The sequence below is a fragment of the Triturus cristatus genome, chromosome 2_1 (genome assembly GCF_964204655.1).
Source record: "Triturus cristatus chromosome 2_1, aTriCri1.1, whole genome shotgun sequence".
Taxonomy (NCBI): domain Eukaryota; kingdom Metazoa; phylum Chordata; class Amphibia; order Caudata; family Salamandridae; genus Triturus; species Triturus cristatus.
Window position 1 is genome coordinate 967,300,229 of NC_140581.1, and position 25,063 is coordinate 967,325,291.

The 25,063-nt window shown below is 45.0% G+C and overlaps 1 protein-coding gene across 7 annotated transcripts in view; it reads right to left on the reverse strand.

The window, feature by feature from the left end:
* Positions 1 to 25,063, reverse strand: part of NFIB (nuclear factor I B) — a 630,357-nt gene that overhangs the window by 78,126 nt on the left and 527,168 nt on the right. The gene's annotated exons all lie outside the window — the stretch shown is intronic.

Below are 25,063 nucleotides of genomic sequence, written 5' to 3' on the forward strand. Positions count from 1 at the left end.
CTGGGCTCCGGGCGGAACGTCCGGCCCTCGCGCCTGCGTCTGGCTGAAGCCGCAGTGAAAGATTCCTCATGCTCCTTCCGGCGACGTTGATGGATTCCCCTAAATAAAATATTATCGGGGTGGGAGGCTGGGTGCGTCGGAGGCGAGTTGGCGGGGGAATATGCCTATGAGCGAGGGCTGGATTTAGAACACGGGTTGTTCTTTTTGGCAGGCGTTGGAGGGAGCCCCCTCACATGAGGCTGCCCGCGTCCAACCCGAGGCAAACACGGCTAATACTGAAAGGAGCGCTTTAGTCGATGTGTACCCATGTGCCCTGTCAGTGGGAACGAAACAAGGAAATAGGAGCCCTTCACAATATTAAATCTAAGGTTTTTTCAGTCATAAGCCCTTTCTTTGGGCAGACCTGTTGCCTAAAACGAGATAAGTGTGTGCATGGGAAGTCACCTCCCAGTCCATGGTTTTGTGACATTATTCCAGGCTTGCATGTAGTATGTAAACTCCAGTGTCTGCTTAAGTGACAGTATTCCAGGCTTGCATGTAATATGTAAACTCCAGTGTCTGCTTAAGTGACAGTATTCGAGGCTTGCATGTAGTATGTAAACTTCAGTGTCAGCTTGAGGACAGTATTCCAGGCTTGCATGTAATATCTAAACCCAAGTGTCTGATTATGTGACAGTATTCCAGGCATGCGTGCAATACGTAAACTCCAGTATCTGGCTATGTGACAGCATTCCAGGCTTGCATGTAATACGTAAACTCCAGTGTCTGGTTATGTGACAGCATTCCAGGCTTTCGTGTAATACGTAAACTCCAGTGTCTGGTTATGTGACAGCATTCCAAGCTTGCATGTAATACGTAAACGCCAGTGTCTGGTTGTGTGACAGCATTCCAGGCTTGCATGTAATACGTAAAGGCCAGTGTCTGGTTGTGTGACAGCATTCCAGGCTTGCGTGCAATGCATAAACTCCAGTGTCTGGCTACGTGACAGCATTCCAGGCCTGCGTGTAATACGTAAACTGCAGTGTCTGTTTATGTGACAGTATTCCAGGCTTGCGTGTAATACGTAAACTCCAGTGTCTGGTTGTGTGACAGCATTCCAGGCTTGCGTGCAATACATAAACTTCAGTGTCTGGCTATGTTACAGTATTCCAGGCTTGCATGTAATACGCAGTGCTTGCAATGGGAAAATAGAAGTGCAGGTACTCCGTACCAGAGTACCTACTTGTTTCTGAGAAGTGCCGGTACTATCCAATTAAAAGTATGACGTCTGTCTTGAGAAGTGCTGGTACTCTCCCTCTCAAAATAAAAATGTGCCTGTATTCCGTACCGGACAGTGCTTGCCCATTTAAGGCACTGGTAATACGTAAACTCCAGTGTCTGTTTATGTTACAGTATTCCAGGCTTGCGTGTAATACATTAACTCCAGTGTCTGGTTGTGTGACAGCATTGCAGGCTTGCGTGCAATACATAAACTCCAGTGTCTGGCTATGTGACAGCATTCCAGGCCTGCGTGTAATACGTTAACTCCAGTGTCTGGTTATGTGACAGCATTCCAGGCTTGCGTGTAACACGTAAACTCCGGTGTCTGGCTATGTGGCAGCATTCCAGGCTTGTGTGTAATACGTAAACTCCAGTGTCTGGTTATGTGACAGCATTCCAAGCTTGTGAGTAATACATAAACTCCAGTGTCTGTTTATGTGACAGTATTCCAGGCTTGCGTGTAATACGTAAACGCCAGTGTCTGGTTGTGTGACAGCATTCCAGGCTTGCGTGCAATGCATAAACTCCAGTGTCTGGCTACGTGACAGCATTCCAGGCCTGCGTGTAATACGTAAACTGCAGTGTCTGTTTATGTGACAATATTCCAGGCTTGCGTGTAATACGTAAACTCCAGTGTCTGGTTGTGTGACAGCATTCCAGGCTTGCGTGCAATACATAAACTTCAGTGTCTGGCTATGTGACAGTATTCCAGGCTTGCATGTAATACGCAGTGCTTGCAATGGGAAAATAGAAGTGCAGGTACTCCGTACCAGAGTACCTACTTGTTTCTGAGAAGTGCCGGTACTATCCAATTAAAAGTATGACGTCTGTCTTGAGAAGTGCTGGTACTCTCCCTCTCAAAATAAAAATGTGCCTGTATTCCGTACCGGACAGTGCTTGCCCATTTAAGGCACTGGTAATACGTAAACTCCAGTGTCTGTTTATGTTACAGTATTCCAGGCTTGCGTGTAATACATTAACTCCAGTGTCTGGTTGTGTGACAGCATTGCAGGCTTGCGTGCAATACATAAACTCCAGTGTCTGGCTATGTGACAGCATTCCAGGCCTGCGTGTAATACGTTAACTCCAGTGTCTGGTTATGTGACAGCATTCCAGGCTTGCGTGTAACACGTAAACTCCGGTGTCTGGCTATGTGGCAGCATTCCAGGCTTGTGTGTAATACGTAAACTCCAGTGTCTGGTTATGTGACAGCATTCCAAGCTTGTGAGTAATACATAAACTCCAGTGTCTGTTTATGTGACAGTATTCCAGGCTTGCGTGTAATATGTAAACTCCAGTGTCTGGTTATGTGACAGCATTCCAGGCTTGCGTGTAATACGTAAACTCCAGTGTCTGGTTATGTGACAGCATTCCAGGCTTGCGTGTAATACATAAACTCCAGTGTCTGGTTATGTCACAGCATTTCAGGCTTGCATGTAATACGTAAACTCCAGTGTCTAGTTATGTGACAGTATTCCAGGCTTGCATGTAACATGTAAACTCCAGTGTCAATGTGCCACTACAAGAGATTGTGTGTTGTCTCATACTACACCCGAGTTGTCCGTTCAGTTGTGGGTGTTTGGCTGCATGTTGAGGCTTGTCTACCAGGAATTACAAAGGAGAATGAAAACTTTCAAGGACATTAATGCAAAGTAAACAAACATGGGCAAAGCCAATAGGTCTGGTATTGGCTGCCAGCTTTTTCGCTGTGTTAAAGCCTGCTTTGTTTTGTCATGGGCTTTGCAACAATTTATTGCTGGGAATCTGCAGTCCCCCTATCAATCATAAAAAATAGCTTACAAATAAAAGTTTTTGTTTAAAAAAAACACATTGTCATTGTAGTCTCTGGCACGAGGGGAGCATCTTTGCGTGAGAATGTGTTCCTTGTGAAGGGGAAGATGGCATCACTCACTGTGAAGGTAACTAATGGCTGAAGTGGGCGGACCCACTGCCTCATGCTGTTAGACGTAGTGGGATGCAGAAAACATGCATGACAAAATAACAGACCAATGGATGAAGAGGGCTGTCTTAAAAGCCTCTATAAGTGAGCATATAATACTTATAATTTTAATTACACCAGAATGTCTGGGCTACAGCCAGTCCTAAAAATGGAACTGGAGAAATGGCCCACCCAAGACCTGGAGTGACTGACAGTCTTTGCACTCCTTCCCAGTTGCTGTCCCCCTATCACATCCTTCCCTTCCTCACATCGAGGCTTGTGCTGTGCAGATGAGTGACAATTTTCAGGTCCAAAGGAGTGTGGCGGAGAGACTAAACATTAGAAGTAAAACCAGGTCTAACTTAAGGACTGCCTCATATTATGTGACCAGTTCACAACTATGACGACGTGCCCCAGGGTGAGTCTGACCATGCAGACAGGTAAACGGTAGCCTAGCGGAGACAGCTTGGGGTCATCAAGATAAATATACTGTTGATTACCACAATCTGGACCTATTCTGAGATAATAATGGCACTCGCAACCTCATGACCGCCCAGCCCATCGATGCAAAGTTTTGTGTAATATTTGCTGTTATTTTTATTTTTTGGCCAGAACACATTTTTACCTGGGATTTGCAGCTTTTCTATTTCTCTTTTGTAAGTCCAAACCTGGTAAGTGCCAGTTCATAATAAGCCAGGACACAATTCACACGGGGCCACTTGGGAGCTTTGCCAATGGAGCGGCGACTTCAGGAAAAAGCGGTGAGCTTGTATCAATCGTTGGGTGCTTGGCAGCATACCAGTTGGACTTGGGAGGGAAGGCCAAGGTGCAACTACTTGAACAACTTTAAATAAACGTGTTATGTACGTGTTTTGAAATTTACAAGCAGGCAGAAAGAGCTCCAGCTGCCAGACAAGGAATGTGGGGGAATTAACACTCCGCACTGCAGCTGCAGCCAGACTAATTGGTTGTAAAGGAACTGAACACTCTAATTAGTGCATGTTTCATCATTTATAAGGAAAAGTATAACCAAATGCCTTCCTGCCACTTGTTTGGCCATAAGACAGGCACATCTTTAACCGATTAAGGAATGAGACCATGCCACAGCAGTGCACACTTCACTCAAATATTTGATCCGCCAATCCCTTGGGCAATGAGATCCGTAGCATTTTACTGTCATTAATTATCAACATGATAGTTCACAATTCTGCCTGGCAGAGTGAAATGCACAGAACATGTGAATACACCAGAAAGCAAGCAGAGACTGGTGATTCTAGAAAGTAATGGGTATAAATGCCCACCCAGAATTGCAGAAAAGTAAGGGTTTCGTGGGGGTACTTCTATTGAGAAGCATTTTAAGAAAATGGGGCCAAATTGTGCATTTTTCTTCAAATGTGTCATATAAATTTGCTAAAAGGGTATTGGTTCTTTAAAAGTGCTTATGAAATGATTCTGTGGTGTGCCAAACAAACCTGACCACACCTTGGAATTTCATCTTTCCCAATCAATATTTGACAAAATTGTGACAAATTAAAGCATTTTTCAGCAAAATTTCCCTGTAAGAGGTTTAGAAAGGCATAAATGAAACAAGCAGTTCAGAAAATGCAATTTCATAAGGCCTACCATTTTCTATAACGTACCTATACTGATACAGTTCACTTGTTTTAATTCATAATAACATGCCTGGGCCAGCACTAGAACAAATGCGGGCACAATCAAGCCAAAGATGTCTACATTGTGCAAGAAATACTAGGGTTAGAGCAGACCAGTATCCTAACAAATGTGGACAGCCATTCAAAACAAGTATCAGAAGTTTCTCTATCCATTTGTGGACTGTGATTATTTATTCCTAATGACATTAACTGGGTGTGAATGTATGATATATTTACAAACATAGCAGCCTGTGGGTAACAAATAATAGCCCCACTCATATAAAATAATGACCAAATGACTCCAAGGGACCCAATGTTCACAATACTTGCATTAGGCTAGGGGTACGGTCATGCTACACATAGGAACAGTATGCTAGGCAATTACACCATTATGTAGGAACAGCTTTACACCATGAATAAGAACCATCATGCAATCCATCATGAGCCAAACAAATACCAATATTATGCCAGGACTAGCATTATACCACCGGTGAGCGCACCCATGCCCAAGGATGCCCACAATATTACATTATTAACCCTTGGCCAACATTATATCAGAGATGGGCACCGTCATCACATGGATCCCAACACAGTGTCAGAAGAAGTTTTCAATATTAGTCCAGTGCCGCAATATACCAGCTGTGATCATTATTATGGCCTAGCTACCTAAAATATATAAACAATTACCACCACTTTGCTAACTTTGGCTTTAACCTCTTCTATGCCCATGACGAGATAGTCTCGTCATGGAGCACGGTTGCGCTGTGCCCATGACAAGACTATCTCGTCATGGACCTCGCCCGCTAATGAAAGGCCCGGCACAGGAGGGGGAAAGGGCGGGGCACTGAAGGGGTTAAACAATATGGCAGGATTTACTAACATTGTTCCGGGGCCAGGATTTTCTGATGGATATGCACCATCCTGTCACTGATATCCATAATATGGCAAGAATGGCCACTTTTATTCCAGGGCCATCCTTATAAGAGCACAGGGCACTATCAGCTCTTGAAGCCTCACGTACGTCAAGAATCACCATCATTGTGCCTGGGTCAGAGCAATGACACACATGGCCACGAAACACAGCAATACTGTTACAAAGCACTTATGCACACACAGGGACACACTCAAGAAAGCACAGACAGAGCAACAGCACTCAAAGCTTTTGCAATACTTACATCAGCACACATTCTGCTTAGGCTCTGTCACTCTCATCTTCAGCTTCTAGCACCTGCCTCCTTCAAAACACATAGCACGCCCTGCAGCACACTTACAATGTGAGTGACAGTGCAGGGTCTGATTCAAGGCCCTGCCCCGTCAATCACACTCTAAGCTTGACACAACGCCTGCCACTGGTAATGGAGCGCTGACGAACAGTGCTGGAGACTTGTGCAGCTGAACTTCAGGTCCCACATCTTTTTCCAGAGCTTTGTTCATGAGCTCTCCAAAGTCATACAAACTGTGCATGTGTGATGGGGCAAGAGTGGACATACGCACAACGTTTGTATTTTACACACCTTCAGAACATTGTAGTGATGGGAGGGTGTGGAAGGGGGTGAAGAGGTGACACTCTGCTCCAATGTCCTAAGAGAGAAGCTGTCTCTAGCCACCTAGCTGTTTGTCTTCGCATCAACCTTGTTGGTCTTTCCCAGGGCCATGCCAGAAGATTTTATTTTAGGGTGTCTGCATTGTAGCATTCATTATGGATTATAACGTAAAGGCCTAAAAAAAATCAGAAATGGCCACAGCAATGGAATAGCAATTAAGGCTGTCTATTTTTAGCAGAAACTGCAGTTGACTCATTGTCAAATGTTTACTTCTGGGTTTAATAGCGTCATAGTTGTTTCTGAAATTGGATCACATGTGATCAGTTGAACTACTATAAAATATGTATTATTTTCTACTGAAACCAATAAGCACCATTAGACACCAATAAAAAAAGCACTAACCACCTAAATATCCAGTCCCATAAAACTTATAGCTGAAGGATGCCTTAAAACACCACACATCTACAATTATAGTAGAGTAGTTTACTATGATCAGCCTTGCGCTGGCCATATCTGCCATATTCAAAGCCCTGCCCCTGCAGTACCTCCAACGCTTCCACCTTGGTACTGACGTCAAACCCAGACTGAATTATTGACAATATGTGTATTGCTTGAATACTTCGATATGGTTGTACCAAAGGGGCAGATTACTTCATACCCAATCTCATTAACACTCAAAGCATCATATGTAGCCCCACACTGCAAGCATTCAGGAAGAGCCTCAAGACCTGGCTCTTCGGATGACTGGAGCTGCTCGAAACCCCCCTCCCCCTAGTGCCTTGAGACCCTCATGGGTGAGTTGTGCACTCTACAAATCCCTGATTGATTGAAAGTCTTCAAGCATGATCTAGACCCTGGGTTAACAGACCCTGTCTTTCAGGTTTGGAGGGGGAGCAATCCACCCAGACTGTGCAATCTCTTTACATCTGGAGTATTACAAGTTGAGGAGACTTGAGCAGAGGGCTTTAATCTCACTTCAACATAACTTCCGCCGGATGCAACTCCTTCATCGGGATGGGACAATGAAATCCAAGTTGAGGGATTCTAGAGAGAACACACCCATGGAATAACTTTACATGCAACATGTTGTAAGGAAAGATATATCGACATTACACGCAGCTTTCTGGGACATGCACGTAGACACCAAGTGCAAGTACATAAACAAATGGAAGACCGAATTGTTTGGGAGGTAGGTGTCTACTGAGGCACAGTCGATCATATGCAGGGGAGCGGTCAAGTCCTTAATATGCTCTCAGCATAAAGAAAATGCATATTAAATCTTTCTGCTCTGGTACTTTATGCCAACTGCATTGATTAGAAATGATTGGTAATTCATATCGTTGTTGGAGGGGCTGCCAAGATTCGGGCACCATGACACACCTGGTGGCAGTGCGGTCATATCCATACATACTGGGAAATTATTTTGACTGTCATCAAAGACATAATAGGTCTACCCCTGGCCTCAGAACCCCAAGTATTAATACTATGCATAACAAGCGAGGAAGTCTCTTACCCTTTGTTGAATGCACGGGTAAACTCATTACACATATGCTTCTGATAGCAAGACTTTCTGTGGCCCAAGGCTCCTCCCATTCCACCATTGAGTCTATGGCAGACCAAACAATGGAGTCTCTTCACCACAAAGAAATTAACAGCTAAGATCCAAGATAAGTGTAAGGGTTGAACATGTGTCGGCCACTGTAAAGAATTGCATGAACCCCTGATGCAGGTGCCTCGTTTGTTCGAGAGAGAAGCAAACACTCCAGGTTAGCCGCAATGTCCCCTACTCATTAGAGTTGAGGTCTCACGGGGGAATCGGTGTCGTCAGAATGTCATGGTGTTATTCGTATGTCACATGCAATCACTATTGTGGTGAAGTGCACCATTTTTTACTGTCCTAACTACAGTCATTCTGTCGGTAGCTGAACTATTTCCGGAGATATTATAATATGTTTGCCACATTGTGCCATAAAACTAATAAAGATCATTTAAAAAAAAAAAAAAACAGCCCTGTGATATAAGTTGAAGCCCCTGGAATTTCCTCGCCTCTTCAGCATTCACATAGAGAGAGTGCCAAAGAGTCGCCCTCATGGTGATATGGTGGTGAGGGACAGCGCGGCTGGCAGTCTTTGTAGCGCAATCTCTGAGAAACTTCCAGAAGGGGTTTAGAAATGTTTTGTTAGGACTAATCAGGAGGCAGCAACAGCATGTTTTACAGATCTCTGTTTCGTCAACACTAGGGAATGTTGTGCCATAAGGGTTTTGTCAGCCTTTGCACAAGAGAGTAAGCAGACAAATCATTATGAAAAAAAGCTGCTGGGACAAAAAAAGTGAAAGTTTAAGAAAATATTTGCTTTCAGCGCAGCTAAACCTCGCCCAGTGTGCAGTCTAACCCAGCAAAAACACTGCTGTCAGGAGGAGGAAAAAAAAACGATAAGTGCTCTGTTGAACCCTGGACGCCGCCTGTGAATGTGTTGTTTTTGTGTGTCGCAGGCTGTTACAGGGATAAGGTTACTCCGAACACCTTCACACGACTCTCAGACACCACCACTCCCTCATGCCTCTTACAGGGTATCAGAAGACGAAGGAGCCCTAAAAGATTGGATTTCAGTCCACACCTCAGACAAAAACTTGTGGTCATTCACGTTAGGAAAGGCTGTGTTTCTGTGAAACTTGTGGGGTAATAGTGAACGGACAACAGGCGTGTGGTCAGGTATTGGGAAATAAGGGATGGCACCTTATCATCTACAGGCTTTGAGTGGTCCCTGCGTCCTACACAAGCTTACTAGAGGCGTGCAAGCCACTGAAAGTTTGTGCATAAGTTCAACGCATGATTAGTGGTTAATCCATTGGTTCCAGATGTTTATTAGAACTAATCATGTGATCTCAAGAAAACTGTTCCATACGTTTACTCCAGTTTTTGGGGGTAAATTAATTTAATAGTAGAATTTAGGTGTGATCATTACTGGGTGGTGTTTAGAAGGAAATTGAAGCATTTATCAATGAAAATGAAATCTCATCCTTATTAACAAAATTGCCAGTTGTGAACTCTACATCAACCTCGACTCACAAATATGCAGTCAAGCAGACCCTGAGACCTAGTCCTGTGACTGCTGATTGATAGGTCACAGGTGGGTGGCAAACACTTGGGCAGGAAACTCATGATCAATCCCACAGATTGGCACAGCGACATTACAGGGGTCAATAGAAATTGCCACCAATAAAGCACCCATGGCAGGAGGGGGCTACGTGCACTCCTAAAAACACCATAAAGTCAGATGCCAAATGAGTTAGGAACACATAGCCAATCAGAAGCTAGCACACATAGTAATCACACGCTTAAAATGCCGGACATCTGTACACAATATCCACTGGCCACACTGTGTCCACGTGAAGGTCGAGACTCACCTAAAGTAACCATTAGACAATTAATGTATGACTCCAAAGGCAGCAACCATCATTCCCTCACCATATATGGTACGCCTGCAACTTTTTACGACCCATCATGTTACGCATAGAAGCCAAACTTATACTGATTGTAAATTGAGACAGTCCTCAGACCTTGTGCCTGTAACTGTTCTCCCGGCATTCATGTTTTATTAAGCAAACTGTTCCTGTTTTGCCAAACACCTCTTGTCTTCTGTTTTTTAAGAGATTTTCAAACTCAACCAACATTGGTATGCGATTTCATGCACATGGGTGGTGGGATGAAAAAATAGGCGAGAGGAGATTAAGTATTGTCAAGTGGGAGGAATATGATTTCACAGAAGGAGAACATGTGATCTATGTAATGAGGAGTGTTGAATTTGCAGAAATACAATACATAATAAGGCACATAGTCATATAAGAGTAGGCTGTTCTCAGAGACAGGAGGTATGCAGAAGATGGTGAAAAAAAAGGAAAAGTATGCATATATATATATCTATATATAAGTAACAAACTTTCACAGGGAAAGAAATGCACTCTCAGGACACGTAGAGATGATCCCTGTGAAACTTAGTGGCAAGATTTCTATCGGAGTGCTTCCCCAACGCACTTTCCACGGGTCAATGGGACCAGCAGAAGCAACGATATATATATATATATTTAGAAAGTGCTACCACGAGCACTTGAAAATGCCACATGAAACCTTCCTCAGTTGAGAAAGAAACCGGCACTTGGAGGCGGAGGAAAATAAACTCTTGTTTATTCCATCAGGCCACTGCGAACAGGAAGCGTTTTGGCTGTTGAACAGCCTTTCTCACCTACAGAGCGCCATTTTGTTAATATCTTAGATACTCCCTTTCAGCACAAACATAAAGGAAATACTATCAGTTTCTTATTGGCAGCAAGGTGAAACACCAACAATCATCCCATTTAAAATAGTGTGTTCTCTGCCCAGGATCGTTCAATTAATTCTACATGTTATAAACATCTCCTTTCAACTTTTTCAGGCGCCGACTCATGTCAAAGTGTTTCTGTTAACAATACAGATGCGTCAACATAAATGAATGAAATCACCTTAATCCATGCCATTTACATACTGAATGCACACTGATACTCTGAAACCCCGAGTTTTGCCTTTAAATATAAAGTGCATCCTTTTCGCTATGTTTCCTCGCTGCACAGCATTAGCAGCAAGGTATATATTTTTGTATATATAACTCATATTTTAAGTGTCTTATACTGTGTTACAAAAATTACACGTGAGGTAACTCTTCCGGCATTTTGTCTCACAGTATTTCCCACTACCTGCTCGCCTCGGTGGCCTGCCTGCAGCCGGCACGACAGAGAACAAAAGTGCTGGGAGCAGAGAACAAAGCCGCCCGTCTCCCCGGGCCTGCAGTCGGCTGACAGGGTTCCAGCTACTGTACCGCATGCGGCAGCCCCCGCGCCCTCTGCTCCGCGCTGGCGGCCATTGGCGGCCGGCGTAAACAGGCCTTCTGTTGTGTCTGGCCGCTCCCACGCTCGCCGGGCAGCTGAAAGGAGGCTGCGTCGTCAGGGCGGCCGAACTTGGCACGCTGCGCTCGCGCTAATGTATGCCCCGGCATCTCATTTGCATGAGCAGGCTCGCTGAATGGGTTAAGGGTGAGCGGGGAGCCCCCGCCATCTCCACATGAATGCATATTGAACATTTGGCTGTAAATCAGCCGGACCCTTCTTCCACGCACCCCCTTGCGTGCACTAACTTCGCGACGTGCTGCACCGTTTATAGTGCATTCGTGTCCCACGCAGGCAAGCATCACAGATGCTCTCGCCGGGGTTTGCCAGAACAGAAAACTGTTTGTATAGGTCACAGCGGCGGGCCCATTCTTCCGCACGGGGCAGGGGGCGCAGGCACGTCGGTGTTTACCATGCACCGAAGGTCTCACAGTTAAATGCCTCTGCTGCCTGTAAATGTAAATGCCAGTGCTCTGTACAAAAGAGAGAATACACTACCGGGTCGCCGGTCAGAAACTGAGTGCTGTTCCTCGATTTATTACAAGAAATACAGACACTCGGGTAAGTATTCAAGTCAACACTCCCTTGATGTATAAAAAGGGTGTTACTGTAAAATAATTAACAACCAAAAAAAAGTTACTTCTTTAAACTAGCAGACTAATCAACCACGAACAATTCTAGTAAACCCCACCATGCATAAATATCTCCTCAAACTGAGACATAAAAACGAGTAACATGCAAAAACAATGGCTGCTTGTTCTCCCAAAGAGCTAAAGGGACAGTGTTTTCAGATTGCTGTGATAGTGTCGCTGTGGTTAAAATCGGGAGCAGACCGCTATGAGTGGCGGATACAAAGGTGCTCCACACTACATGCTGGTTCGTCATTATATTGAACTACTGGAGTGAAAATAGAAAACTGTGTGCTACTACCACCTAAACCACTGCAAGTTGTGGAGACAGAGAATGATGTCTGCTCAGCGCTTGCGTAGCCATTCACACAGCCCACTAATTTTTGAGCACACCATAGAAACCGCCCAGTTTTGTGTGGAAACAGACACACAGATGGATAAGCAGATGCAACTTTAAAGTAAGCTGAAAAGTGCATATCAACGCCCTGCCTGTTCCACCCTGTTCTCTGTCTTTCTCTCCCTCTTTCTCAATGTGTCTTCTGACACAGTGTAGTGCTTTCAAGGCCCTTCTTGAGTTTTAGCACTATAAGCATTTGTCCTACTTCACGACACAATGCCAAACAAGTTTAAATGACTTTTTTTTTCAGGGAAACTACGTCCACTAGTAGGAGAAGCTGTGAAAGTGGTGATCTGGAGGTGGCTGTGTGTTGGGGGAGGCCGGGTGTTTAGGCAAGAAAAAAAAACTCACAGTGCCTAATAGTTTGACCCACCACAAGTCTCTGCTTCTGCCTGTAGGGATGATCAAGCCAATTAAAGACTGCGATTGATCTTGCTAGAATGTCTTATTCTGCCATTTTTTGTGCAGAAAGAGCCAAGATTGTTTGAAAATAGTGACCTAATTGGCCCTCAACAGGAGCAATCCACCCACAAACTTTCAAAGATGTGTTTTATAGCATTTGTCTATCGTTTGTATGGTTGCATGATTAAGTAGTCATGGCGCCCTTTACAGCGCCGAGATTTTTGTTGACTAGAGTCAAGGCGGTTAGCAGTCGTGAGCATGGAGTAGGATGCCGTGGATAAATGTCTGGAAAGTCACATTTTTTTAAAGATCATTTGTGTGCTACAGTTAAAATGATAAAAGAATATCTTTTTTTCTGCCGAAGAAGATTTAACTGGTGCGTTAGGGAAATACAGCAGGGCAGCGTGACCCGATGTTTTAGAGATTGCAGTTAAAATTTAAACCACTGATAAATCAACACCGAGTTAAGATACCGTTTTTTCAGAGTGTCCCTTTTTTATATTTAGAAATAGCCAATGGTTCGGCTCATGCATTGGCTGTTGGAGCCAAGCCAAACATGTGGCTTGGCTCTTGCTCATCTCTGGCTTAAAGGTTTCTGGCTTGCCCCTCTCTCGTCATCCGACAAGACAGGCCCGCTGCTCAAAGCTTAACTACTCCAGGCTCCAGTCCAGAAAGAAAGCAAAATGTAGAGTTAGTCTTGCCGGACTGGCCATGGCGGGCACCGGGCGTTGTTTTGGGCCCCTGGGGGGGCCGTTTTGTTGCTGGGGGTCGGCAATATCAGCCCCATGTAACAAAATCGGCCAAAACCGGCCGTTGCAAACTGCTCGGCTGCACTCCCCCTCACCCTAGGGGGGTCCAGCTGAGCAGTTTGCCAGGGCCGGTTTCTGTTCCCAGTCCGGCGGGAGGGTAAAGCTTACACTGCAAAGGGTAATGGTGCTGCAGAGCATAAGCATGGAATCTGTAGCTGGAATCATTCATCCAGAGTCCACAAGATCTAAGACACAGGTTGTTGTAGGGCTTTACAGTTAAACACCTAGTAACATCTCACCAGGGTCTGTTGAACAATTCTATACGTCCTAGCCTACATTTCTTGCTTAGTGGAGACTTAGGACCTCATTTAGGGCTTGGCAGAGCATAAAGTTACCGTCGGCAGAGCCAGCAGAGGTTCCACCAATGGTAAACCAAGGGTTCGCTCTATTCTAAATAAAGTGGGAGTATAGCAGAATTGGTGGGGCAGACGGACGCTCAATTTACGGTGTTCCTCCCACTCCGTCAAACCCTCAATGAGGCACTGAATACAAATTTTTCCTGCGTTAAGGTACCAGAATATCAAGGCCAAAATATCTTCTGACATTATGAGGACTAAATACAATTTGCAGAAAAATTGCTGGACTAGATTTAATAATTGATAATCTAGACACAATGGGACAATATGTTTCGAAACAATTTTTAAACCAATATATTTTTGTCAGACAATATTTTTGTGTTCGGTATTCTGACATGCAAACCTCCCCGCTGTTCTGCCACCTTCCCCACATTAAGGTATGATGGGCACTCCCCAGCTCTTCTGTTGCTTACTGTGATGGCATTGAGAGGTTACTTCCACATAGATCCTAAATTCCCCTAAAAAATGAGTCTATTTTAGTTAAAGCATCTCGTATGCCGTTTCCTTAAAACACAAAATCCTTGTAGAAGAAATGATCCACTCTTTATTAAAATCTTTTTGCATATCACCTTGTGTAAATCGGAAATTAATCTCACTTAAAACACGTAATTATATCATGAACATTAATTACAAAACATGCTCTGTGCGTATATGGCAATCCAGCGTGCAAATAGAATGTGGAAACAAAGTGCAAACACATCCAGGCTACAGATTAACTATGTATATGTTAGTCAATGACACACATTTTTAGGTCGAGCCTGGGCAGCGCAGGTGCTGCTCTACGAGGCATGCTGTATTTGAGTATGGGCTTGAAGCCCCACCCGCCCTCCGCCCATACTTTTGATTTACTTGGGTCATTGTCCTTTGTAAATGCTGGCTTTTGATTTGTTAATAGGCTTGTTAATCCCTCCTTAGTACCGCCTTGTCTTCATTTGTACCCTCCCATGAGGTCTGGCCCTTTTACTTCTGTTGTAACACGGTATGTCTTATTAAGTCTGGAAGCACTATTTTCTTTAACGAGTTTCTCCTACTGCAGGCACGACTTGCTTTCCTGCAACATTCAGCGCGCCATGCACGCTTTCACTTTCCAAGCAGCCTGTGACAATGGCAGCCGCTTCTTTGAAATGAAATAGGTGTTGCAGTTACAAGAGTTTGAGCTATTGGAATTGTAAATGACAATGCCTTTTTTGTATCCGTTTTAAAAACAACACATAAATAAAAAGCATTGTCATTTACAATGCCAATAGCTTAAACTCTCGCAAATGGGAGATCTATTGCATTGCAAATGCTAATTTCTTAAAGTAGCAATACATAATTTTCCTGGCTCACCAGCAGCCCCCACAGTACGTGGGGTTCTACTGCTTAGGTGTAACTAGTCACTTACCACGCTAAACTTGGCTCAAGTTGGAAATTGTGCAGGTATATCAAACTTGATAGACAAACTCTTATTTTTTCCTAAAGAGTATTACCTTATTTCATTACTTTTCTTCCACCCCACAGTGAACGGTTGTGTAGCCTGACATTTAAGGGCCTGCATCTTCCTCTGAACGGCACTTCCAAAATGTGAGCAAAGTCTTAACCTCACATTGAAGTGGTGAGCGTACTACAACAAAGATGTGCACTGCCTGAAGTCTCCCCTTCCCCCGCACACCGGAAAGACTTGACTAAGTCTGAATCCCTTCTCAGGCATCTAGAGCTCAGGCCAGCCGACTGGAAGGAGTAACAATGGGGCAGGCTTCCTCCGATTAGTCCTTCCAGTAGCCTTGAGTTTCAGACAAGGAATGGGAAATGGAATTTGAGATTGAAAGAAGGCAAACAAATTCCTGCTGGATTCCCCTTTCCTTAACCTGTTGAGAAAGTGTGAGGTTTGCTCACTTCCGGAGCCATTTTATTGGCCCTATTAAGAGCTTGAAAGCTGAACCTTACAGAAACACTGGTTTCATTACTGAATGTGAACCTTTAGCCACTTAACTAACTGAACAGTGTATGTTGTCCAGGCACCCTGCCAGACAACAGCTCACCGCTTGTGAGGCTCATCTGAGGTGTTACAGCCCCTCTAGCCACGAAGGAAGGACGAGCCTGCCAGGTCAACCACAAAGGCTTTTGAGGAAAAGTGCTTGAATTGCTCTAGAAAAACAAGCATTTGCAATGCAATAGGTCTAGCTTTTATGAGAGTTTGAGCTACTGGCATTGTAAATGACAATGCCTTTTATGTATGTGTTGTTTTTAAAATAGATAATTAAAAGGTATTGTCATTTACAATGCCCATAGCTTAAACTCTCACAAATGTGAGACCTATTGCATTGCTAATGCCTGCTATAATTTTTTTTAAAAGAGTTTGAAAAGAGTGTGTCCTGCCTGCAGCAGGCAGGACAAAGCTATATGAGAAAATAGTGCTTGGATGCTGTAATTAAAGCCTACTGAGTAACAATACACATAACAGGAGGTGTCACCATGGGAGGTTACAAAATGAGACAAGCCGGTACTAAGGAGGGACTACAAAGCCATTTGACCAATAAACAGTCACAATTTACAGTGGACTGTGATACCAGCCAATGAAAAATATGGGCATAGAGTGGGCTAAGCTTCAAGTCCCTACCTCAATACAGCATGCCTCGCAGAGGAGCGCATGCGCTGCCCAGGCTAGAACCTAACCAAGCCTCTGTGAAAGTCAGCAGGAGCTGAACAAGGACAGTAATCTCATTCCTATGAGAAGTGTTTTGGCATTTGGTTGCATTGTCCAGGAATAAATCTGAAGTGTAAGTTTTCATTTCTTCATAAGATAATGTTCCTCAATAGGTTAAAAATGTACTGACCTCTGACCTGGAAGCAGCCTCGCCGGCCTGTCTGAGGCCCTGCCTTAATGTGCTTGTGAAAGAGTGAGAGGACTTCATAGCACAGACCCCAGACTCTATTTACACCTGGAAATGTTCAAGGCCCCCGGCCGGTCTGAGCCTATTTGAACTACTTAAATGAGCCTTCCTCTTCTACTGCTGAAATATTACATTAGGGCATTTTCATCCCACTTAAATTATTCTTAATTTTTTTTATAGCAATACATTTTTTACTTTAAATTAATTTATATTTGTTCCCAGTTGCTTCTACTTTTCCATATTGTTTAGCTGTATTTATTGAATATGCTTGTTTACAGATGTCATATTTGTGTTTGTATGCATTTGTGTTCTTTACTGCGTAAATTTTGCATTCTATTTAAGTACGTCCTGCATCTTCCAGAATCTCTTACTGAGTTAACCCACTGAGCTGTGTTGGGATGCACAGGATAACAAGGGTGCCTGATAGAGCATTTTGGACCTACCTGTTTCAGAGACTCACTAGTTTGCATAGTTCGAAATCTTCTTTGCGATGAATTAAGCCCCTGATTTGTCTTCCACTACATTTCAGACAATGATTCGTTCATATTTGCAACAAGAACAAATATGAGCATGGGAGGTGTATTGGGTTAAAAGGCCAAGACTTGGTAAAGGTGTCACGCTTTGCACAGAGCCACTTGGCTGTTCTGCAAAGAGAATGTGATGGGAGTAGTCTTCATAACACAATAAGTGCAGGCAGTCACTAGAGGAAGGCAGGGGAGAGCTTTACCGCAAGGAGCCAGTTACAGAGTTCTGACTTCACTGACACTTTTTCAGTGAATCTCTTGCGACCTTAGTTCTTTGAATGACTCAAAACTCTTACATGTTGCATAAGAAAATGACAACTAGCTCATTTTACTTACTCCATATTCTAGCTTGTCTCATCAAACAGCTTTGTTTACACACCTATGTCCACATCATGAGGTTACGGCCTGGGCACATGAACTTGCACCGTGGCCAATGAGGCTGACTTGAACTTGGATACAAGACTATGAGCCCAGACTTGGGTATGCGAGTAACGGTACTAACATATGGGGCTGGATCTGGGTATTTGAGCCTGGACCAGGAATCAAGTCTACGCCTGGCCCTGCACTGTGGAATCTGGACTAGGACATCTGTACCTGAGCATATGGGGCTGTATTTGGGTTTGTGAGGGTGTGCCATGGTATAAGAGGCTAAATCGGGCTATATGAGACTGGAACTCGTAATTTGAGTCTACCCAGGGGCATATATACGTGAGACACTGACAAATGGTTGCAGAATCACGCTGTATAAGGCTGTACCAGGCAAATGATAGCTGGATCCCTGGCATAAGGAGATTACACAATGGTTGGCACTTAAAACAACATTTATGCAATCCAGTAGTGAGTTTCAGCTATTCTTTTATTTTACGCGTTGCAATATTTTTTTCCTTTGAAACAATGCCTTTCCTTGCGATTTCAGCTGTAATGTGGGCAATGTACTGTCATCAAAGGGCATCTGATGTCATGTCCATTATACCAATCAATACAAGACACATAAATATCGCCTGCATAATGTGCATTCACAGTGGAGTTTTGCTCATTTTCCACCTACTTTCCGCTCTCCTGTTTGAAATATTACTTAAATATTTTAACTATCTTTCTTCACACCGCCTCGACGAAGTGTGGCACTAGTCGTCAGAAAAAAAGGGTGTAGCTTGCGCTGTAAATTGTGGGATACATTCATTCCATAAATGTGGAATTTACCAAACTGTTATGCATTTTTTTGTAATGAGCATTTTCCTACACTAGTAGCTCGTTTGCGAACGCAGTGTGAATCTAAAACATGGCCCCACGTTACCTTCCCACCTGGGAGCATGTATATGAAAAGCTATGCGGTTCCTGCGTCTGCCCTGAGCCCTGGCACGGCGCCCTCGCCCCCAGGAATATCATATGCGCCGAGACATTCTTGTACATATCACCCGCTGTGATGTTCCAAGTCCGTTCTTGCAGGAGCCTCTCGCGTTACCAGCGACACACGGGGCGCATGCCTGGGCTGACGTGTGTCCCACGTTTTCGTGCACAGCATCAAAGAGGCCGTGGCTTGTGTAAACAGAGGTATAAACGCAGATTAAACGAGTCCTCGGCGTGGTAATTCTATCTAGAGGGGAGACCGGAGGGTGGCGAGAGGACACGAGAAGGGGGGAGGAGGAGACAGATGCAGGGAGAGGATGAGAGAGAGGGGGTGCGAATTGATAGAGGGAGGCGGCAAGAAAGCGAGAGTAACCGAGGCCTAGGGTATAGGAAAACAGCATGAGGACGGGAAGGGGGGAATTAGAGAGAGATAAAGAGAGAGCGAGAAAGATAAAGAGAGAAAGATGGGAAAAAAGTGAGGGAAAGAGAGGTAAACAGAAAGGAGACTGTGGAGAGAGGGGACCCGATAGAGTCAGAAGGTGAGATAGTCACTGATGGGGGGAGGGTACAGTGGAGAGGTGCAGGGAGAAAGATATTAGATTGAAAGAGAGATGCCACTGGGACAGGCAGAGAGAACAATAGAATGTGGCTCTCAAGAAGAAGGTGAGAGGAGGGTGAGAGAGAGGAAGGAATGCGAGACAGGAATGGAGGGACGAAAGAGACGGGTCAAGGGGGTGTAAGATTGAGAGAAAGGCTGAGGCAGAGTAAAAATGAAAGGCAAACGGAGTGGGAAGGCAGCGGGCCACTGAGAAAGAGTGAGGTGAAATTCGGAGGCAGTAGAGGGAAAAGGGGAGTGTTTATGAAGGGAGCAGAACGAGCGAGGGTGAGAGCGAGCGAGACAGAGAGAGGTGGGCGGAGATCGGAGGAGGAGAGGGTGCGGCGCAGTGCACGCGGAGAGCTCATGGCAGCTTGCACAAATGGTGCTCCAGATGTATGGCTGCTCAAGTCAGCCCAAGGCAACAATTCTGATCAATTCTAATGTGATAAAATGCTGCAGGGGAAAGTGCGCCGCAACGTGTTTACGTCAGCGCTTAATTAAACTGTTGTTCGCTTCCAGAGAGCCTTAGAAAAACACTAATGAGACATGAGTTTGGGCAATTTTCTCATCAAAGTAAAGACCCCCCTCTTCCTCTCTGTGCCGCCGCCAGTCATGCGCGCAGCTCCCTGGGTGAACGCCACGTGACCTGCCAGCGGGCCACGGCCACCTGTTATCAGAACTTCACCCCGGTTAACCAGTGATCCCGCGCAAGTTCAGAGAGACAGCCCGCCGCGCACCTGCCCGCCGCACACACCTGCTGCCGCTCCTGCGCGTGGCGCGGCGCGGCATATGCGCACTTTTTTACTTTTCCTGGAAATGTATTTATAGGTCGTGGTGCATTCCTACAGTCTGCAAGGAAACAGGCGTGGGGGTGTTTTTCTTCTTTCTTCGGAGCTGTCTGCTGGCCGGAGCAGTCAGTGCACGTGACGCGGTCCGGCCACGTGTACCCGTGGCTGCAAACAACTTCCTCCTAGCATTGCTACGACTTTACTGTGCGGAAAGGCGTTTAAACCTGCAAGCTGAAAAGAGAGGGGTCAGGGGCTCTGAGTGGGATGAAAAAAGTGGAGGCTTCCTATTATGACCTAGACCTGTATAATCAAGGGCGTGGCTAAAAACATATAGCGAAAATAGTCATATAAAGCAATCCTATTTTTTTATTTTTCAGAGTTTTATATAGCGCGACTAGCAGAGACATGACAAATCTGCCCAGTGCAAAGGATCCCAGGTGCCTCCAGAAGTGCCTGTACTATCGTACCCACAGAATTTCAGCACCCTACAGAGAAGACTCCAATATTCTATTTGAAGTGCAACAGCAACGGTACGTCCAGTTCAAAGCACCAGTTCAAAGCACCGCAGACTCACACAAAGAGGTCCCTATGCAGTTATACCCACAAAATGCAGATCAACACAAAGAAGTGCCAATACTGTGAGATTCACAGAAATGCTGAATCAGACAATGCAATGCATGTACTGATGCATTCACAGTACAGAGAGTCACACTGAGACATGTCTATGTTGAATGTCTGACGTTACAATGCATACATTTACAACGCATGCCTTTACAACGCAGTTTTTACATCGCAACATCCTTTACAACGCATTCTTTTACATCGCATGCCATTACATCGCATTTTTAGAAACTACCTTTACAACGCATTCCATTACATTGCATTATACCATTACAACACATACCATTACAACGCATACCATTACATCGCATTTAAGGTAAGTGTTGGATAGTGTAGGGGTAACATTACTATTCTAACTCCAGTGAGTGTAACAGTAGGGTAAGAGTTGGATAGTGTAAGGGTAAACATTTCTAATCTAAATCCAGTGAGTGCAATAGTAGGGTAAGTGTTGGATAGTGTAGGGGTAAACATTTCTAATCTAAATCCAGTGAGTGCAATAGTAGGGTAAGTGTTGGATAGTGTAGGGGTAAACATTACTATTCTAACTCCAGTGAGAGCAACAGTAGGGTAAGTGTCGGATAGTGTAAGGGTACTATGCGTTGTAATGACTTGCGATGCAATGCCTGCGTTGTAGTGACATGCGTTGTAGTGACATGCGATGTAATGGCTGCGTTGTAATGACATGCAATGTAAAGGATGTTGCGATGTAATGACTGCGTTGTAAAGGTAGTGCAATGTAATGACTGCGTTGTAAAGGTTGTTTCCCATCTATGCCACCACTCTATGTACTCAGTACTGCAGATCCACACACACTTTTGACGGTACTGCTCTATTCAAGGAAAAGCAGGTCCATGCGAAAGCGTGTCTAAACTAAGCCATACACAGTGACAACACTGAAAAGGACACTGCAAGTTGTGGCTGATCTCATTACTGGCTTCAGGATATTCTACCAGATAACCTCAACACCAGCGCTTAATTTGTAACAAAATAAGCGCCAATGCCCTAGTCAGGAGGACACTGCAGCTTCCACCATGCATTGCCCCTGTTAGCCCTGCCAATGACTGTACCAACACAACTGCTAACCATCACACCCCTACAAGTGTGACAATCAGACTATTCCATGCCCCTACGGCTATAAGAATGGTGTGGGTGGCAGGTATTTGTAATTTTTAATGTATGTTTAATTAATAAACAACTGTTTTTGTGCTCCTCTCTAAATTTGACAAATAATGCTACCCTGTGGCAGACTGTCATAAGCGCCGGAGTTGACAATTAAGTGCCGGTGCCAAGCACCAGAAATCACCGGCTCAAATTAAGCACTGCTCAACACTAAAGGAACTTCACTGGCTCCTGCTTCAGGTCGACATCACCTGCAAGGTCAGAGACCTCACTTACAGAGTCATCAGAATAGATGCCACTGGATACCCTGCCAAGAAATCATGTAGGTGGACAGCGCCAAATCAGGATACTGAAAGACTGGAGACAAAGAATCGAAAGAAGGAATGAAAATAGCAGAAGGCAAGCCTTTTCCATCTAGGGAATCAGAACCTGGGACAACATTCATGTTGAGATCAGATGACTGGGCTCTTTAACTTTTGCTATAGTGCCATGTCCGCATCTTCCATGCAACCTCCTACTCGTTGGTCCACACTCCTCGCGTCCAGCGAAGTTGCATCAGGATGCTCTTTTACTATTTCATATCCAAAATCAGGAATTCTCTTCCTTTCTCCCACCACAATACCAATCTTTCTCTCCTCTTCCAGAAGAAAAAGTAAAAACTTGTCTCTTCTAAGGAGTTGCCGATGCAGTTACTTATCCTTCAGCATGCTATAACATATAACATAACAAACTGATCCACCCCTCATGCAATTCAGAAGTAAATTGACAGAGCTGCTCTTCAAATATCAATACGACCTTACAGGAGAGGAACCTTCATGTCTCCTGTCATTTGTAAACAATCTTGAGTCACCCTCCAAGGCTCTCACCCATTTATCAGAGTTTCACTCACTCCCAACTTTATTTCAGCTGTGCTAGTCCAGCCACGTGCATGCATGAAAGTCCAACTACATGCAGTCCAGGCGATCCACACAACAGGTACCAGTACGATCCATCATGGTACTGCCCAATTCCAAGCACCACATATCCGAACAGAGAAGTATCAATATTGTCCTGTTCAGACTAATGAATTCCCACGTAGAGAATGCCAGTCGTGCCCTCTTCAAAGTACTGCACGTGCACAGAGAGAATGCTGGTACGGCACATTCAGAACAGTTCAGATCTGCAGAGAGATGCAGCAGTGCTGTCACTCTGGCATATCTTCAGTAAAGTGTGTGATCTGTATTTTACAATCGAATGGTAAATTTAACACAAGCGTGGTCTCTTCTTCCAGATTACACTACCTTGTAACCCAGAGGTCTTCAATCTGTGGGGCGCAACCCTTAGGGGTGCCCTGGAGTCCTGGGAAAGGGGTCGCGCATTTCCATGCCTAAATTCTGCCTGGAATACAAGATATGCTCTTCCTTTTGGAAAAAGTCAACCGCAATTGCTAAAAAGATTGTTAAAATGCTTCAGCTAAAGTTAAATGAGTCTCCTGTGCTGTAAAAGGAAGAGTCCCGGCAGACAGGTAAAGCAATCCTTCAAATAAGCCTTCATGCCAGGGTGCCTGCTTGCCTGAATGTAATGCAAATGTACGCTAGGAGTTAATCTGCGAATGTAAAGGATGCTTGGGAGTGGTTCTGGCTTTAATTGCACGAATCCCCCCAAGCATTATGATGGCAAAGATATGTTGTGTTTTTTTGTGTGGTGGTTAACAACTGGGCTCTGAAGTGAGTGCTTTTAATGATAACTGTATTTACATAGCGCTTAATACCCTGAGGAGGTGTTAAAGGGACAGTTATGCAAAAAGAAAATTAATTACTTATGGTCTGATATTACACAAATCTACATTTTGGAAGCTCCATTTTATCCTAAAACTCTATGCACATTTTGGAGCAGTCTACCTCATAATGTGTGTAATGCAAGTATAACATAATGACTTACACATTAGCAGTGCTCTCTCTCACAGGCTGTAACCTCATGGCACTAAAAATACACAAGTCACTATTTTCCACTGTACCAATCAAATTTAATTCTGTGGCTTCCTGGTTACACACAGACCTATGCAGTGCATTAAATAATACAGGTTTTATAATTTACTATATAGAGCATTTCCCACTGAGTAACAACTTTTGAATTTTTTTTCTCCATTTAAGCTCCCCATTATTTTAATGTAGCTACCTGTTGATGAAAGATCTAAAACACAAACAAAATATTTTGGGGCTGATTTAAGAGGCTTGAGCCGCTGGAGCGTCGTTTTCTTTAAGCTTCGTGGCACTAGCATCTCAATCATATCTATGAGGCGATGCAAAGCCACCATGCATGGCTTTGCATGGCCACATCGATATGGAGTGTTGGAGCCGGCCTCGTGACATGGTCCTGTTCCCCCTCGCTAAGCCGCACGAGGTCCCATGCACCCCGGGGCTCCTCCATTTTGGATTATACGTCACTCCACGTGACCACCTACGTGACCCCGCTCCACCCGGCCTCGGTCCCAGCGAGGCCCGACATCGAGGCGCCAACCCCTGGCCCGGGGGATACCACGTGAACCCTTCCCACTCCCGGCGGAGGGCAGTATCGATGGGACCCCCAACCGTCCTTCCACACCTAGGTGCGATCGCCCCACAGCTCTCTGGGGCCTGGCGCCTCTCCTGCTGGGCGTCTGGCCGCTCCCTACCCGGCCTCTCCGCCCCCCCGGGCGCAAGGGTCCGGACACCAAAGGGCTCCAGTCCTATATCTGGGGCGACCCGGCAACAAGACAACAGTTGTATCCCGGAGTCGAGAGCCCTGCTGATCGGATCGCGGCTGACCCTACGGAGAAAGACTCATCCTGAAACTACCCCCTGAGCCCTGCTGACGACGTCGCTGCTCCACCGTGCTTAAAGACCTTCACGAACCTTTGGGGCCCTGCTGACGCCGTCGCGGCCCGACCTTGTTGAACTTACCATCAGAGCCCAGCTGACCTCGTCGCGGCTCGACCGAAGCGAACCTACCACCGGAGCCCTTCTGACTGTGTCGCGGCTCGACCCAAGCGGAACTACCACCCGAGACCTGCAGACGCCGTCGCGGCTCTCCACGTCCGAGCTACTTTGAGGCCAGCACGCAAGGTCTGGCACAGAGCCTCCCCGTACCTGGCTGGTACTGAGACTGACCCGCTACCCTATCCCCCTAAAGACATTGAGACTCTTTCTGGATCACTCGATCCCACTGTAAATATTGAATGTGCTACCTTTGATAAAGAACCAAGATAAGCAACTGATACAGAGTCCTGTGTGGTGGTGTTACGGGGCCTAGTACTATCTCAGGAGA